Source organism: Rhea americana, unplaced genomic scaffold (genome assembly GCF_003343005.1).
Source record: "Rhea americana isolate MKP2758 unplaced genomic scaffold, rheAme1 scaffold_114, whole genome shotgun sequence".
Lineage (NCBI taxonomy): Eukaryota > Metazoa > Chordata > Aves > Rheiformes > Rheidae > Rhea > Rhea americana.
The window spans coordinates 2,021,157-2,040,096 of NW_028185195.1; positions in this window are offsets into that span (position 1 = coordinate 2,021,157).

The following is an 18,940-nucleotide window of genomic DNA, read 5'->3' on the forward strand; positions in this document are numbered from 1 at the left end:
GTTAAGGATGAGGGGCTCTTCTAATTGGAAAGGTATATTCCAAGTAACAGTGTTTCATTCACAAGAAATTAGGGTTTAATGCCCAACTTGCTCGGCCAGGCAAATAAAGACAAAGATTAAAAAAAAAAAAAAAATCTAAACACTGCCAAAACATAGGYTTCACAAAGGATTTGGTTCAATTCAGCTAAAGTCCATCACGGTCTGTTTTTAATTTCAAGAAAAACACTATCATCCTTTAATATATCAGATGTAATTTGCTGCAATTCTCTCAAATGCATAAGGATTGCTACRCTATAAAATGTACTGGTTTGCCATGAGGCATGGGCTTTTTTGGTCTATATCTCATTTACAGTATTCTTAAAATCAGCTGTTACAGTTACAATCAAATGGAATAGGTCAAATGGACGAACTGAATAAACAGGTCTTTGTTTTGGACAATTACTTCTTAGCTTTAACTATTATATTAAATATATTTATTAATTATTAACTGAATTATAACTAAGACCTCTAACTATCCAACAGTGCAGATCAAAAATCCMGTTGCTGGAGCTACAGGATCATCTTGAGACTGAAAATTAGTACTGAGGCCAGAAGTTTAAGTGGCTGCATTTATTTATGCGTGTATGTGAAGAGAGGAGAGAGACAGTAGTAAGAAGCAGCAAGTGAGGAAAACAGGAAAAAAATGTTAGCCTGGGAAGAACTCAGGGAGTATAAACTATAATTTTATGATCAAAAGCAGTTAGCAGCAATACCAGCTTAAAACCTTAAATTTTCTTTCTTGTCACTTTTTCTTCTTATTTCCCCACCGTTTTGTCCMTATAGTTACAGTGATGGAGGAGAGTGTTTAAATCAGTTGATCTTTGCACTGCCTGTTGCAGTATGGAAGATATCTGTGCTGCTAGATTTGATGACACAGCCTCTTAACTTTCCACCTGTATGGAATCGTCCAGTACTTTTAGCTTTTAAATAGCCTTGTTTGTGAAAAAAAATAGCTTATTGATGGTTTARCTATGTATTTTAAAACTTTAGTTTTAAGGTTCTTTTACAGTTTACTATCTTAATCAGAAATAAATCATTCTAATTAAAATATCAAATTACTTAAATTAAATTAAAAAATCTTTAATCCAAAAGCTAATACATTAAGAATTCAGGATATTTTAATCACTTTTTTATTTTAGGAAAGGAAGCAATGAAAAAATGAGCTACAGCAGATGAATACAAATATTGAAGAGTATTTCTTTTGGTAACTAACTAAKTTTTCCTAAAAAAAGAAGAAAACASAAGACTTAAATCTCCACTCATAAGTACCTGATCTGTAGATCAAGATGCATTATCAGCTGATAAGTTTGCATTTTAAAATGCAAGGACTTGTTTGCAGGTRTCTGTCCTAAATCTTCACCAGCTCATTAGTGAAAATAAGAATTGGAAAAAAATTGCCAAATTAATAGAACGTGAGCATCCAGTGGATTCTAGGAATAAAGGACAAATAACTGCATTTAACCTATGCTGCTGATCAAGGTGAATGAATAGGCAAGAACTGGTTTTGTGCCAGATGTATAAAGATCTACAAAGATCGAGTAACCTCTGTGTCAGGAAAACCTTTCTGTTCAAGTTGCGAAACACGGCAGTACCAGCTGACGTTCATTTTTACAGCAGAGTTGTTTATCAGTATTCTGCAGTTTTGATGCCTAGTACGATCCCTGGTTTCGCTCGCTGAGCCCCTTTGGAAGGAAACCTGTGGTGGCGACGGAACGGACCTTGGCTCATCAGCAGAGAGYGCCGGCTGCAGCCGCGGAAACCAGCTCTCCGTGGATTGCAGGATTCAAAATTGATTGCTTGTGTTACAATTTATCCCAACGTTAATGGGAAAAAAGCCTTTTAGAGTAGACTGAAGGGATATTTTTCCCCWTAAATCCAGACTTGGAATTTATCAAAGAATTGATTTTTTTTTTCCACAAAGAAACAATTTTCCTCTAGGCCCAATGCTTCATTCAAGTACACCATTGAGGACTTTTTTTTCCCCCAAATGAGCTACAGTCTTAAAGACTGTAACATAACTTCCTTTCGGAGCTGAATGGTAATATATGGTGTGATGACTGGAGAAGCGCAGGAGCATGGAGGAAGAAAGAGGAAGCGGTAAGCGTTCTCCTGAGTTAACCTCAACCACAACAAGGTAGAGCCCCACAATGGCCAACAGCAGTGGTGTCAGGGCACCCCAGGGGCTTTCAGCATAAATGAGAAGAACAGGAGGACAAGAGGAAACAATGCTTAATCCCTAATAGTCTCCTTTCTCCAGTTCCATGTCTGTTTGGTGCCTTTGGTGGCACACTATCCGAGCCTTTCAGGACACGGCCACAGCCACCTTTTCTCCATGCAGCTTGCAGAGCATCAGGAGGTGCTGCCAGCCCCCGGGAGGTTTGGGAGATAGCAGCAGGGAGTTCCCCGCCTGGGTCCCTCCGGATATTCACAAAACCTGCCAGGACTCCAGGTTGGCCACAGGRGCCTCTGCTCTTTGGGCCACTTGCCATTTTGGTTTTTGGCAAGCATCGACAACCAAAAGCAAATGCTCTGCAAGTGTAATGCCTTGGACCAGCCCTGTTTCATCTTGGCTTTGGTGACTTGATGCTTTCTTCACCTCGAGGTCGGAGTTCAGACTTGGGGTGCAACCCTCCAAGGGTTTCAATGCTGCTCGAGCCCCTGCACCCCAGCTGCATCTGAGGAGCTGCACGGTTTCCACGGTGTTTTGGGGTCTTCTCCCCATGAATGTTGTGACTGCCCCAAGTAAGAAGTCCACATCCATGTCTGTCCRCCAGCACCTGTACGGGTGCTGCTGGCAGGGACAACGAGAGGGGACGGGGGCTCCTCTCCCACCCGCTCCTCTGCGCTGGGTGTCGCGGAGGTGCTCCTGGTGCCCCACGAGGAACGGTGTTGGGCAACCTCGGGGACGTYAAGCGGGGCAAGCTGGCAGGGCTGAGGGGGCCCTGGGGCCCCTGGGTGAGGGTGGGTGCCTCGAGGCAGGGGCAAGCCCATTGCTCGGCACTGCGGCAGCGCAGCTGGCAGGAGATAGGTCTCGTTTCATGGTCTTTTGTAAAGTATACATGCATTTTCATGGTCTACACTTGGGAATTTTCACTTGCCCGTGTCCTGCAACTCAGGTCAATAAGCTCGCACTGCACTCTGAATTTTTCCTTTGCGTCAGTTTTGATGGTTATCTTTTTCTTTTTTCCTGTTGCATTTTGGTGTGCCCTTATGTATAGATCTAAGTCATTTTTTAGGGTTCATTGTGACCTTTTTGTACACACCGTTTTCTTTGTGGAGTACCGCTGCGGGAGTTTCCATACAGAAGTTTTTTTAGTTGGTGAGTTGTTCAGTTTCAAGAGGAGAGATTTAGTTTCTCTCTCTCTCTCTCTTTCCCTCTCTCTCTCTCTTGCTCTTTTTTTAAGGGGACAGATAGGTCGTATGATACTATGACACTAGTTTCATGTGGAAGGGGGAAAATCAGTGTGCTGTAAGAGACTCTCAGGTGCAGCAAAGAAGGCCAAGCTGATATTTCATGTGTGGTCCAAGGGATGGTACGGAAAATTAATTTGGGGTGGGTTTTTGAAAGCAACCCAGAAATTCATGACTTTGCTTACTAATGCTACTTCAGCCTTTTATCTTTTGCCTGAGTTGAACACAGCTCGAGGGGGTCCCTAGAAGCTCAAACCACAACAAAGTCAGGGGAAGATGTCATGATTGTTTAGAGAAGTTTGATCTTGAGCTGTAACATCTGCTAAACAGATGCTAAACAGAGCATTAAACAGAGAAATCACCTCTGCCCAGAGAACACTGGGTGTCCTGTTTGGGAGTGGTGGAGTACACGGTTTGGATGGGAGAAGAGGATAAGGCCAGAAGAATCACAAGGGTTGTGCAGTGATTGCGAGAGGTGGACATGCACTGGAAAAATTCAAGTTATTTTTATTATAAAATGGAGCCACATCTTCAGAGTCAGCTCTGCCTAATTGTCCGTGCTGCTTTTATGCAATGGGCTGATCTGGAGCCGGTTCACTGTATGAGAATTAACGCACCTCACGCTTCAAGATGCGAAATTGCACGTGAACCAATTAAAAAAATCACACAAATGCTTTGCAGAACTTGGGAAATGTTTTATCAGTTGTTTTCTTTTATACTTAGTGGTAGATAAATCCAGAAGCCTGTCATCATAAAACTTGTAACAGCAGAACAGTAGAATAGTATATTATTTCTCGCCTTTCAAAGCTGAGGGACTATGCAGCAATACACATGTTTCTTGAGGCTTAAAGTGTTGATCTGGAATATGTAGCTGTAAAAATGCTGGAGGACATAGGAGGTTTTAGGAAGCTAATAGTCTATTGAATTGGTAGTTTAGTTACAGGGGGAAAAAAACAGCGCATAACAAGCAGAATACTGCTAAGCTGTTTAGGCAATATATGTGTAAATTCATGAGCAAGTGGTAATTACTTGAAAAGATTAGTTACACTGGAACCCACAGCGAGTGAGAGACTGGCGGGATGAGAGTGTCAGCCCACATGGGCCACGGGCGGGTTGTTTGTCTGTCTGTTCAGTCAAGGCGTCTCGGGTTCCCTAGGATTAATCTATCTGCGCTGATGGGTGGGGGGGGGCGTCCTTTTTTTATTTTATTTTATTTTTCAGCAAGTGCTTGTTAGTGCTGTCAAAAGACACCTAAAAGGGGCATATGTTTTTTGAGAACTTGGAGGGAGAGGAGGTTACCATTCTCTCTGTAAGAGTAATGACTGTAGCTGTATATTTACTGCAGCTCTCGCTAAAGCGTTGAGTGCCTCCAGCAAAGACAAAAGCCCATTCTACCACCCACAGAATTTATTAACAAACTTCTCTTTAGTGTCTGTGGGATTACGGGACAAGGCTTGGAGGAATTAGCAGTATTATAAAGAAGCATATTGCTCAACGTGGGAAGARCAGAGGGATCTTTGCTCACCATGCTCTGCTTTAAATGAAATGTCTTTTTTCTGTCTTTCCTTGTGCAAGCACATGTTATTTTTCCTGAGTGGAAGGAAACCTGTCTGATCTGTTGGATTCACATTAGTGTTGTGCCGATTTTTATTCTATTATATATATATATATATATATATCTGCTGATGCTCTGTGAAACTCAGTATCTTTCATTTTAATCTGAGGAAGTGGCTAAACATTAATGTGAGATTCCTGTTTTCTGCACAAGTGCAGCTCCAGAACACCTGCTTCTGAAAGGCCAGTGTTAGTAACAAGTTCAAGTTCATCAGAAAATGAAAGGTTTAAAGAACTTCTAGAGTTCTCCAATACCTAATTATTTCAAGTTATGTCTCTCTCATAGGCAGATACTAGAAGTTAAAGTTAATTAGCATCTATTTTGGCAATCTGCTTCACTTAATTATTTTGTTACATCCTGTTACGGCAGAGTATCTAAACAATAATAACGATAAAGACTTGTAAAAGTGCTAGCTTGGCTGAGGCACTGCATCATGAATGGCTGTTCTTGTGCCCTTGCTGCAGGTATGTTTTATGTATTGACCTGAACAGACCGTTTCTAGCGATGCAGCCAGACACCTAGTTGCTATGGGAAAAAGGGAGTTTAAATACCAGCGGGACATATGACGAGCTGTCTTTCTTCACTGATTCCCTTTGAAGAAACAAAAATGGACCCATTGAGGTGAGTTAAAATCCCTAAAATTAAACTGGAGAGAGAGAGAGATGCTGTTTTTAATGTTATAATACTTTTTAGTGTTTCAGGTGATCTTTTAGGCTAAGATTTTCTCAGCATTTTTGCACCGTAACTGTCATAACCACTCAAGAGTGTGACTTTTTAGAGAAAATGAAGAGAGCATACATGGTATACTATATGTATACAGTTTGGGGGGCAGTCAATGTGGCTAATAGAAATGGATAACCAATGTAAATCAAAGTATGATTTTTGGTTTTATGATATAGTCTGAAATCCTTCTTTCGGGCATGGCTTTTCCATGAGGRTTCAAAACAGTTAATGTACCAGCTAACCTTAGGAAAAAAGTATTTGTTTTTCTTTCATCCATAAGCAGCCCACAGAAAATGGTACTGAGCAGTCATTAGTGAACTTCACATGCGGATAAGTTTGGTAGTAAAAAAAGAAAATAAGATAATTATGATTCTTTTCTATTTTCTTCTGGGTCATACTGTTCAGGCTGTGTTGGGCTGGGCTCCTGATTTTGCTTCTTACTGCTGTAAGTCAAAACCCTTGACACTTTGGATATGCATTCATAACATCAGAGAAGCACATCATGTACCTGAAGTCTCCTCAGGCATGCTGTTTCTATCCTAAATCTCTTCTTGGGGCAGGCAGTTCACTCGGGTAGCAGTTATAGATGCTCACTGTCACTGACACATATCTATTTAGACTAAAAAGACTGCAAGTTTTCTTTTCAAGAAGTCTGGTCAGTTGTACATCCTACCTGGCTGGATAAGTGTTATCAGTCTTTAACTTTCAAAGATTCACTGTTGATAGCAATGTGTCTTTATTTGACTGTTTTTGTTTTCCAGTTAGAAATGTGGGATTTGTGATTGAAAAGATGTCTTGATTATGTATGTGAGAATTTTATCAGGCTCTTAACATCCAAGTTAGTGATGAATCTGCTCCTTGCTGATCCCCAAACAGAATAAACTGAAGCATTGCTAGGCAGCGTTGCCTCCACATCTGAGTTTACGTGCAAGATTTGGGGCAGAATGACAAATAATGTTAAGATAAAGCTGTATGGTAGGTTTGTAATAACAGCAGGAAGGAAGTGATAACCTCTGCAGTCACCATATTATAGACCTTCAGAGATGAGAATCCTGCACATTTAGGGGATGGTGAAACACAAGGCTCTAAAGCAGAGCATGCATGGTAAGGAAAAGGTAGCTCACCATTGCATTCATCTGCCTTTACAAGCTGACATATTACTGGGTTCTGTGTTCAAGAAGTTGTAACATAGCTTTTGTGTTCAAAGATCCTCAGGGAAGAAAAGATCTGTCAGAAAAGAAGTGGTCTCACGAACGGCCACTCCCATGGCTCAGTGCAGAGGCGGGTATAACTTGAGCAAAGTTTACAGGAGCACTCAAAGCTGCCGATAGTGAAGGCAGAAAGATGCGAAAGTTGAAATGACAGCTCCGGATGCAAAGCTTGTTCCGTCCTGCGTTAGCGCCCTTCCGTTAGCTTTGCCAGGTCTGTCTTGTTGGTCTGTTTGGAGCAAAGGGTTCACTCACCCAGGGGAAGGCTCACACAGGTTTCTGCTTGCTGGCAGCACTGGTGAGACTTCTGTTGTTATTTCTGAAATGATTGAACAAACAATAACCTGGCCAGCTCTTTCTGTGCAGAAACGAATACACATGTTCATCAAAGGTGAAAGGAGAACCCAAGTTAAACTCAAAATTTCTCCGTTATATTGTGAAACTTCACAAGAGCAAAGAAGAAAGGCAGTATCCCTGGAGAGCGGTTCTTCAAGTCTAAAAGCAATGCACTTATGAGGTAAACATTATTCAAGAAAGCTTTTCTCATACTATTAGAAATGTCTTTAAATATAAAGTGATCCAAACACTTTTCTTATTCAGAAATGGAATATTTTCTTCCATAGACTTTTATCAATGAAAGTTTGTGTCCTTTCTGCTCCCTAAAGCTTCTGATATTCCCCACCAACGCAACACCTAGCAGCTGAAAAGACTTCTCTTASAATATTTTCCATTAACTAGCCTGGGGCTGTTCTTTTCTTCTGTATTTCAAAAATACTCCTTTCAGTGCTCGTTCTGCCCCATGGCATCCTCTCTTTTTGAATCTGTCCCTCAACAGCACAAATTCATTTTTCCCTTTCTTCACATTTGGATCCCTTTCTCCCCTGGGCATCTACTGTAACATATTTTCCTTGTCTTCTATTAATAAAACACATCAGGAAAACCTCTGGATACTTTTAGAAAACAATGTTAATTTACAAGCTTGAATGGAAAAAACTTAAGTTCCTCCTGAGAAAATAATCTTCATTATGTCAAATGTTTTGACAGTGGATTGTGTGGCAACCTTGCTCTACTCTAACAATTACATTCTGTAAAGCCTCAGTGACTAAAACCTGATTCCTCCTAATTTTGTTTTGGGACTGCCACACATCTCCTGTTCAGTCTTTGCAAAGAAGCCATTGAAAGCCTACATAAATATCCTTGCAAGTGGAAGGAGAACATGCTTGTAAATTTCCTTTGGGTCAAAGAGATTAATTTGTTCTATTAATTAGCATTCAGGCCACTGAGATTTAAATATAACTTGTAGAATGCTAAGCAAAATAGTCTGCTAGGATCTAATATCTACTTTGTTCTACTTGATTAAACACAACACAAGTGCCACTGGACCTCTTGGAACTACATAATATACTTTTATACCCAGATGTCCCAGTTTCTCCTTCATTTGCATTTACTCAGACTTTTAAAATACAGTACTTGCTATCAAATCTCTCATGCAGAGAGAAAGTCTGAAAGAAATTAGTTCTGTTAAACCCAGTGCTTTTTTTTCCTTCTTCTTCTCCTTCTTCCTTTTTCCATTCCCCTCTCTCCTTTTCCTTTATAGCCTAAACCTCAAATTCAGGGAGAAATGATAAGCTGCAGTAAGATTTAAAATACGTCAGAATCTAAGGGTCAGATTTTTGTCATGCTCATTTATGCCAAGAGGCAGCTTAACTATATAAAAGGGGACTTTACAGGTAATAAGATATTGCTGAGAGCAAGTACAGTATAGTCTGGTTCTTAAAATATAGTTCTAAAGTAGTTACTTTGAAAAAGCATACTCAACAGACATTGAACAGTGCTAGCGTGGGTTTTTTGGTTCTTGTTTTGTTTTTAGGGGAATAGAACAGTAGTTGGAGACCTTTTTAAAGAAGATTGTGAAGGAAGATGAATCAGATATTTGAACTGAAACATCTGATTAATATCAAACTGATATAATATCTTAAAGAGAAACGTTGGAATCAACGCAATAACCAAGCAACCTTATTACCATTATCAAGCTTCTCTTCAAAGATCTAAAGCTGTAGACATAGCAAAAAACATTCATGAATATTTATCAGGACCATAAGCCTTTATATAATTAGCACCTGTGAAATGAATATTAATGGTATATGAAAAGTAACTGTGGCAAGTCCCCACCAACCGTGCTGCTAATAGGCAAGATGCAAAAGGTGGCATCACTTTGTCAAATTACAAATAAAAATAAGCAGTATAATAAATGCAATGTTCTCAGTCACTAGAAAAGTGCTCCTATGTGTTCAAAAGGTGTCATCGGCTACAGAGTTAGCATATGTGTATGAGAAACACTCAAGAGAAAAGGCTGAATTACTTCATTCACAGGAGAAAAGCCAATAAGTACCTAGATATGAAATAGCATTATTATTAAACATATGCATATGAAACCTGTCAGAAACATTCAGGGGAAAAAAAGAACACTATAAAAATGCAATGTATGCTCCAAATTAAGYAGCACATTTTTTGAAACCTTTTAGGAAAGAATTTTTGTTCCAAAAATGAGCTAATATTTTTTGGAGCCCTGATAAGCTCTGAAAGTAGAATTTAAAATAAGCAACATGAATTCCAGACTTCTTATTTATAAACTTTCAGCTAAAAAATTTGTATTTCTTTGAGAAAGGCAAGTTGTTTTCTCTCCACAATCAAAGGGAGAAACTGAATTGCAAATAAATTACCAGTTCCTAYCAGAACTGATTGATGCTGGAACTGAGAACACCCAAGTAGTCCATTCGACCACATTAACCTCAGAAAAATGCACATCCCACAGTACCAAGCTCTTTTCCTTGACCATATTATGGGCATTTTCTACTACTTAAAATGTAACATTGATGGACCATTTTTCTCATTGTTAAACAATAAATACAATGTTTGTAAACAATACATTTGTTGTTTCAAGCAATTCAAAAAACCAAATATGTATTTTGTGAATAGGGAAGGCCTTATGCAAAGCTTAATCTATGCACAAATTTAAAGGAGGCCTGGGGCACTCATTAATTCTGCAGAAAGTGCTGTAAGTTTTATGAAGGGGAAAGTTTTATTACGGAGAGAATGATCCCTACAGAAACTGGAAGTATTTTCTGAGTTTCCGTACCTTTTCAGGCATAAAAGCCAACTATATTGCTCACCATGGACTGGAAGAGAGCAATAATATGTCCAATTCTCTCAAGTTATTGATTAGAGTAGTCCATGTGTTAAAAAACACAAGGAAACTACTACCATGCTCAGGCCAAGAAAATGACAGAAAAGCAGAATGAGGCAGATGAGAAGTGCACGGGAAGGGAAGATGCTATTGTAGAAGGTCTCATTTTGTTATGTCTGTTCCTATGCTTCCTAATACAAGAAAACCTTTCATTAGTTTCTCTTTATCCCTCTGGAAAAAAAGCAATGTTTCACCTTAGGATTCCCTGTCTTTCATTAACACATGATACAGTCAATCACTAGTATTCTTTGCATATTTTTTAGGTACTTGCACCTTCTACTTGTAAGATCAGCTAAATCCTTTTTGTGCTCATGTTTCCAGCTATTCTACCTACATAGCAGAAATCTCTGCCCTACTTTATTCAGACTCCTAAATCCAGCATCATCCCTTTTTAATAGCTTGTGCATGGATTCCTGGGAACACACAAAATAGGCCAGTGATATAAGGTGAGCCCCTGGGTGAGTTACTGAAATAACAGTTTATAAAGGACTGCAGTTGTGAGAATATTCCTCCTGATGATAAGGACTGGGATATTACAAAATATGTGTATATATTTAGGGAGGCTTCTACAATTATAAAAATGTCTTGTATTTAAAAAGTGAAAAAAAGATTGTGTACTTCTAAACTTGAAGGATATAGGAGCTTACAGGATTAAGATTGTATTTGTACATTTTCCTGATCATATACACCACTCTGTTACACARAAAGCATCTTCATGAATTTTTGTAATTAGAAATATATTTCTAATGTTTGATTTGCTATACACATTCCACAGTTTTGAAAAAATGTAACTGTTACAATCACAGAAGTTGGTTAAATATTTTTCAAATAAATATTAAATAAATATTTTTAAATGATCAAATAAAACTGAAAGGCTAGCACCTCATCTACTGAAAATTGAGCTCTTCAATATGATCACTACTAAGTAATCTAGGTTTCCCATGTCTTAGATCATCCAACAAATTTCCCTTATTTAATTTAGAAATCATTCATGTCAAAGTCTGAGTAGGAAGTAATTTAGAGAAAATAGTAGTGAATGCATTACTTGGTTCAGTTTTAAATCTTAAGAGAAAATGTCCTTGGAGGTGTATGCGAAAAGGCTTAACCTTAATATTTTACTAGTTTCTAGAGTTGAAAGATAATTTGGGCAAGTCTCAGATGCTAAAAATAGGTATGGCTCTACAATGTTCAGCTAGTCATTTCACACTGGTGACGATGTGGGAGAATAGTATGTTGCMTTCCATATATCAATGCTTACAACATCATTTACGTGATCATATGTGAAAATTGCATTACGTTTACCAAAGTATATTTTTTTGTTTTGGAGAGCCCCAAAGCATGGACACAACTGTTAGATGCAAGCTCTTCTTTCAACAAGTGCAAGAAAGTAAGTGGCCTTAAAAAATATTCCTATTTTTTTTCCAATTGTATAAATTTTGTGAATTTTCATTCTGCAATAGCAGCTCTATTAGTCTACTAATCTTTTCATTTTGCTTGGTAAAGCTAGCAGAAAAACAGGAAAACATTGTTCATTGATGTATTACTATAGTGGCTGCAGTGACAGCTTTAGTCATACACTACTGCAAGAGTCATTAGCCAAATGGAAATCCGAGGCCAGCTAACATTGTGGATGTTCAATGAGATAGCGCAGTTATTTGAAAAGCAGTGYGTATTTCATCACAAAAGTGTCAAATTCTTTCCCAAGATAACTCATTTTCAATCAAAACTCAGTTATCTGTATTTGCAAAATACTAGGAGGTTTTAGAAATTAAAATACTGCTACCCAAGTCTTCCCATTGCTTCTCAGTATTGAAACAAATACTTGGTGCTACGTTCTTTCACTCCAGATCACTACACCTGTATGAACACTATGACTACAAATCGATGTTGCTTGGACACTGCTAGGTCTCAATTCCACATTATTTTATTGGTTTTACAGATGTGCTAGAAAATCAGACTGTTAATCTTTGCAGCCTGCTGTAATGCCCACTGAAATAATTTGGAAAGAGTGTTATTCATTTAATGAGTTTTTTTTTTAATTTGATTTAATATTGTTGCTCCGTATGTTAGTAAAGACTTTTACCAGAGCCTAAGCTTTAACAGAAATGTATCTAAAAAGCCACTGAACATATTATAATGCAGAGAAGCCACATGAGGCTAAAACCTACTTGAAACAGGCTCCCAACATGCTATGCTGATACAGCCAACTTATGGTAGCTCTTCTGAGTGGTAAGGATACTAAATTAATTGTGCTATTCTATTTTCTAAGTATTTGGAAAAATCTTTTTACCCCAAACACCCCTTCAGGTCCAACTTCCTCTGCAAAAGTGGCTGTTTAAGTATCATAGCTTTTAATGCCAAATCTCACTTCCTTTCCTTCAATCATTTCTGTATAGACCCATTGAGTTTTAGACACAAAAGTAAAATAGAAAACATTTCTGATTGTCATTCACCTTTCAGTTTTGATTATTGCCACCCAGTTTCTCCTCTTTCTTATCTATTTTTTAAAATTCTAACAATTTCTTTATCACAATTAGTGTGCATGCTTCGCCTTTCTACTCCAGGAAAACACGTACAATTTGATCCTGTCCCATTAAAGCTATCACTAACTTCAACAGCCCGATGCCCAGAACTTGTCCTTTGCATCGAGATTAGTACAAAAACAGTGCTGAGAGAGTCTTCCCTTTTCTTTCCCACCAAATGTAGTGCTTAAAGTAAGAGCATCAATTGATTGTAACCGAGACCAGCAATCCAAGAACACAGATAAAAGCATATTGGTTCAAATTATTCACGCTTTTCTTTGTCCAGTTGTTTGGTGCACCACATTCTTCAACTATATTTCACTAGCTAGATATATACCTTTTTTTACCTGTCAGGAGTATTGTGGGATCACATTGTGATTACGAATTTTGCATAACCCTACTAGAATGACATCTAGCTTATTGAACTCATTTTAGCTGTTCATTAACTCAGATTTTATAATCTATCAAGATTTCTGAGGTAAGAGACTATATGTTAATCCATTATAACACATGGATTGTGCCTAGGAAGATTCTTGTGAATTTTCAATACTGATAAAATATTTCTTCCAAGGTGGCCTGCTGTCTTGCTCAGAAAATCCTAGAAACTTTACTCCAGACATGCTCTCAGGTTTTTCATGTGTTTGCAAGGAGCAGCCTACCATGAGCTTTATAAAATACTATTAATGTTTCTATTAGACCTTTCTTAATAAAATGGATTAAATACAAATACACCAGCCAAAATAAGAAGCTTAGGGCCTTATCCAATGGAAAACATGTTGGTGTAGATTCCCAGGCACGCAGGACCCACTGCCTGTCGGACTTGCTGTTTCGACACTGCTTTTCTCCTTCTTGCTGCCGAGTCGTCCCCCACCTCTGGAGGGGCCACAGCCGCGGGAAGCCCCGAGCCACAGCTGGGGCAACCGGGGGCTCCCACGTCTTATTCCTCCAGCATGGTGCCCGGCACCTGACTGCTACGGCTGCATGTGTGCAGACTGGCCAATGTAGACAGAATCCTGTTTTCTGAGGTTGTTTTCCTTGAACTGGTTTCCACAAGATAAAAAGCTTTCTAAGGTGGGAGTTCCTGTTTTATTACTGTCACCCATTTTCATTACCATCACTTCTGAAAATAATGGAGAGGAATAATTAAAARGATCTCCAGAATGTCTTATTTACTWCTTTTGTGAATACATTTTAATCATTTTATGGGAAAAAGCATTTTTACTGGCTACATTTGCAACACTTAATCAACAGYAATATATGTATGGTAGATTAAAAATGCCTTAATTCAGTGAAACCTACCAATTGTTAATTCACTGGTTTATGCTAACCTGCAACATTAGTAAATATTTTCTTGGTTTTATTAGAATATATATTATTTTAGTGGCACAGCGTCATTGGCGTTAAAATTTTTTGAACTATTTATTGAAAACATGCATTAAAAAAATAATATTGCTGAGCTATTAAAATAAATGTTAGGGTAAAATTTGGCAGGCATTTGCCTTGTCCATTAGTGAATTTCCTTTTAACGTTTCTTATAATTGGCTTGCTTATTTCACTACTTTTAGTAATGGCTAAAATGCTTTTATTTTCCACAACAGAAGAAGAACAGAAGCCAAAACCACCCTCAAAGAAAGGTATGCAGTCCTGCTGATTTCAGAAGTAGCTGCAAAAACGACTTGTCCAGATTTTATGGGGGAAAAGAAATCTATATAGTAAATTAAAGGAAATCCRAAGAATTTTAATGCTGTAGTTTTGCAAATAAATCTAAGATGGATTGATAAGTTGAACAAGATTAAAGGAGAAACCCTGTGACTATCTGGAACGTGTGCTGCTAGAATTCATTATTCCAATGTGCTTGCAATGAAGACAAATAACAGTTTTGCTTCAGAAGCACAGGAGGTTCAGGGTTAGGCACAATGACACATTTGGTATCAAACAAGATTTAGCTTTCAGCAATAATATTTACCCAACTCCATTTAGTTTGTTATTCTAGTTTGAATGCAGTAGTTCGGATGTAGTTGAGTTTTTAGACTGTACTTGGATGTTCTTGAATTTTTTTGATGAGACTAATATATCTCTGCCTGGGAATCTACAGCAAATCTCACAGTGCAAAGGTTTATGAAGGAAAAAAAAAAAAAAACTAGCCAGGAAATTAATCAAAATATGTCAATCCCCAATAGAGRTTTGACCTAAATGAAGAAGTGAAAGTCTGGGTTAGATCAATCAAATTTTGCTCCGCGCTATTGCACGCTGACAGAGGAGYGCGCAGGACGTGCTTCGCGCTGTCTTCGCCTCGCCGGGGTCAGCGAGCCGCTCCGCGCTCCGAACCGCCGCGAGGGCGACGTGAAGGGACGCAGAGAAGTAGCTCTGCGAAAAGGCACAGCATAAACTAGTAACACCTCCCCGGCCGTTAGCACAGGATGAGGATGCTCCCCCAAATCACGCAGCTGGTCTGCTCTCTCACGCTTCTCCGTCTCGCGTTTCGCACTCAGGGCCCCGGGGATTCACTGCAGCGCTGGGAACTGCCGGAGCAGAAAGAAACCACCACCACGCGTGCGTCGCTCCTCCGCCGGCCACCGCCGCTGCGGTGATCACAGGTGGAAATCTCCTGCGGGAGCGTCTCTGACAACCCTGCATATTTAAGGACTTGCTACGTGGAGGACACTATCCTGCGCTGTTCTGGTACTATAAAATTGCTGGGGGGGGGGGAGAGAATATTTCTGCAATAACGACATTGTCAAAACTTGCCAGATCATTGCAAACTTCTTCAAGACAGAGTCCACCCAGTGCTTGAAGTTAGACAATGTTGAGCACAAGAGCCTCGGTTCCCGTTGGGTGCTGAAGACAGTATTCGAAAGAAGAAATACTTTTTGAAAAGTATMAGGGAAAATAAAGGCTTTCGCAGCAACATAGCTCCTTACTGAGAAATTAAATCAAAATACAATTTTGATTAATCAAATCAGGTATTTACGATTAGGTGGGTTTATTTATTTCCTTTTATAAATTGTAACATATTGGTTATATACACGCATAAGTAGTGTGTATGGACAGATAATAATTCTGAGACTATTGGCATGCTACAGAATTAGYAGTGCATGATTTCCTTAGTGCTTAAATAATTTCTAGGTAACCTGGCAATGATAGATTTTGTTCGCAGTAAGGGAAGAAGAGGATGAGCTGGAGTATGTCAACAGCTTTATAAAAGCAGGGAGGTTTTCTATAGCTTTTCCAGTCAATGTAAACTTAAACAGCATGAGGTATGCAAAATGGACTCCTGATAAAACATAAATGCAATCACAATAACAAAGATCAGCAGAACAAAAATGAATATGGTATGTCCCTAAGCCAAAGACTCTCTGGCCTGTGTAAGAGATAGAGTTTTTCCAATAGTACCAGAAAAGTTAGAGGGCAAGGCACATTTGACTACACAGCAAAGAGATGCTCTAGCTGTCAGCTGAGCGGCTTTCCACCTTCTATAAATGTCTTTCATGCACAAAAGGAGTCTGATTTCAGGTGGTACTGACTCTAGCAAAACAAATCACCTACCCAGCTGGAAGGACACCTCACACCCGCAAGAAGATTAATGTCTGTCCTCTCTTACCTAGACAGTTAGTTAAGAAAAAGTGCTGTATAGACTACAAATTGAGAGCCTGATCCTCTAGCAGGCCTTTTGCAGCAGTAAGGCTTATGCTACAAGAGTAATTTTCTGAAACAGTGTGTGCAAATAAGGTTTAATTTTAAACCTTTATGGATACGGCAAGCAAATCTTTATCTCACTGGTAAGACTTGAATAAAAGAAAGAAAAAACTTTTTTAGCCCAGAAAGTTTTTCTATAAAAGTTACTCTGTTGATTAGTAAGAGACATGTCTTTAGAGTTTTAAGTGCCCTTTTTTTTTAAATTCTGCCGTTCATCCTAAGCTTGACCTCTTTTCACCCTCTCCTTTCGTATCATGCTTTATGAGACTCCTTAAAGAGTTTTTAAGTTTTTATTACCGCCGGTGGGAGCCAGGCTATTCAGCATGTGTAAAACGGAATTTTCCAGGGGKTGCCAAAATGGGCCTAATGCTGCGGCCGCGGAGGGTTTAGCGTTATCATTCACTTTGGCAGCAACTTCCCCTACCGAAGCTGAACCATTAAGAGACTCCCACGGCACGCTGGATGCAGCAAACTGAGAGCTCTTTTTTTTTTTTTTTTTTTTTTTTGGAATGGGGTAGCCTATCTTTTTAACATGCATTTGTGTGCGTATACATTTAAGTTCTTCAAGTAGTTCTCTTAGTAAAACTATGGTGGAAATATGTTCCACTACTAACGATATCAAGATACATTTAAATTTGCAGAAAAAATAAACTTTTCAGTAGCGCTGTTTAGAATAACAAGAGGCACATAAACTTTAATTATCTGTAGTGGAAGAATATGCTATGCTTTAAACACTAATAAGTAATAAAAGAAAAGGAATATTAAAACAWCAYCACCATCTAGTCTACAATTTTATCTGCAAAGTTCAAAGTACTTACCAAAGACAGGCGTAATTACGYGAGTACTGAATGCTGATTATATAACCAGACTCTGGGCCTTGCTGCTTTCTCCTATCGTCGTGCACATCAGCAGGGTGTTTTTCAAAATTATAGCTTTACAAAGTAAAGTGCAAGAGAAAATCAGAGACAATTCAGGTTATTTACTTTCTAAATGCTAACAGGAGGTTGTTTTACCTGTAGAATATGTTATCATCAGCTTCATTTAAAGCACATCGTTCCTTGTGTGAAATAATTAAGCTGAGATATTCCTGTGTTTTATTGTGCCAAAGTGAACACTGGTTACAAGTCAAATAATTCAAAAATCTTTTTTATTATTATTATTAACCAGCTTCTGAGGAAACGTATTAAGATTTTTATTGGCTAATATCTAAAAATGAATACAATTCGTGGAATGCTGGAAGTTTACAGCTGTCACACGTAACGCGTAGGCGCTGTTCGACCTCAGCAATTAGTGGAAAGCAGCTGAATCCCTGGCGCTCAGTCGATGCTTACGGCACTACCTGCTGGAGCTGATGTTTAATTTGGGGTAGACAACGTGTGCCACAATTTCTCCAGTCTCTGCACAGCGGCAAGTTTTAATAAATCCAGGCAGGGCCGAGTGGCAGGGTCCTCCCCGGCGAACCGGTGCCGAGGGGACAACGGTAAATGCCGGGAGCCTGGGAGCAGAGGCGGAGGCAAGAACCACGCGGTGATGCAAAACGAARCTGGGCTTGGCAGGACAAGGCTTCCTCAGGGTTACAGGCACGCTGAGGACTGATTTTTGTTCACCTGGGACTCATCAGTGTGCGACATGCTTCTTCCCTCTGCTTTCCTTTTCAGTTACCGCAGAAAAGAAATTATCTTTTTGATATTTATATATATGAGCCGAGAACAGAAGGAGAATTTCTGGGGGTGGGATAATCATGCCTGAAGCACGTTAGGATCTTAAATTTTAATTTTGCTGCAAACTGTCCTGCCTTCATTTAAAATAAGCTATTTCTCATGGAAGAATAGCATGAGAGCATGAGAAGGGGAAAAAAAAAAATGGTTGACAGAAAAAGTCCTAAAGCCAAATGGCTCAAATTCAGCAAAGACATCATCAAAAAGAAATATTAATACAAAATATGTTAAAGAAGTAAATGTGGCAGATGTTAAGTTTAGCAAGTGTTGCTGTTCTTACAATAAGCAAAATCTCTGCAAAGTTCAGATTTGATATTCTGAAACAGTCGGCTAAGGCTATCGTGTGAAGTGTGCTGGAGTCATCAATTCATCTTAAAAACAAAGAAAGGAATCTCAGACCCACAGATGAGCCTAGAGCAAGGGAGTTTAATACGGATTTTCCAGATTTTATCTTCAAGGGTCTTGATTGTCTGATTAATTAGAAAAGCAGTAAGAATTCAGTAATKGTATAATGGTCTATTTAAAAACCTTTCAACATTCAGCTTCACTTTCTAAGATGGTAGCTTTTGTGCTGCTTTCTTTTCCTTTTGTTTCTTGAGATATGAAATTTGGTATACATACAAAGTTAAAGGATTTTTTTTTTATTTTAGAATCCTGCCCAAAGATTTCAAAGAAAGATGTAATAAACATYTGTCAAGTCCTATCAGAATGATTGATGTTTTCCATTCAGCAAGTATATCCCAAATTACAGTCACAGAGAA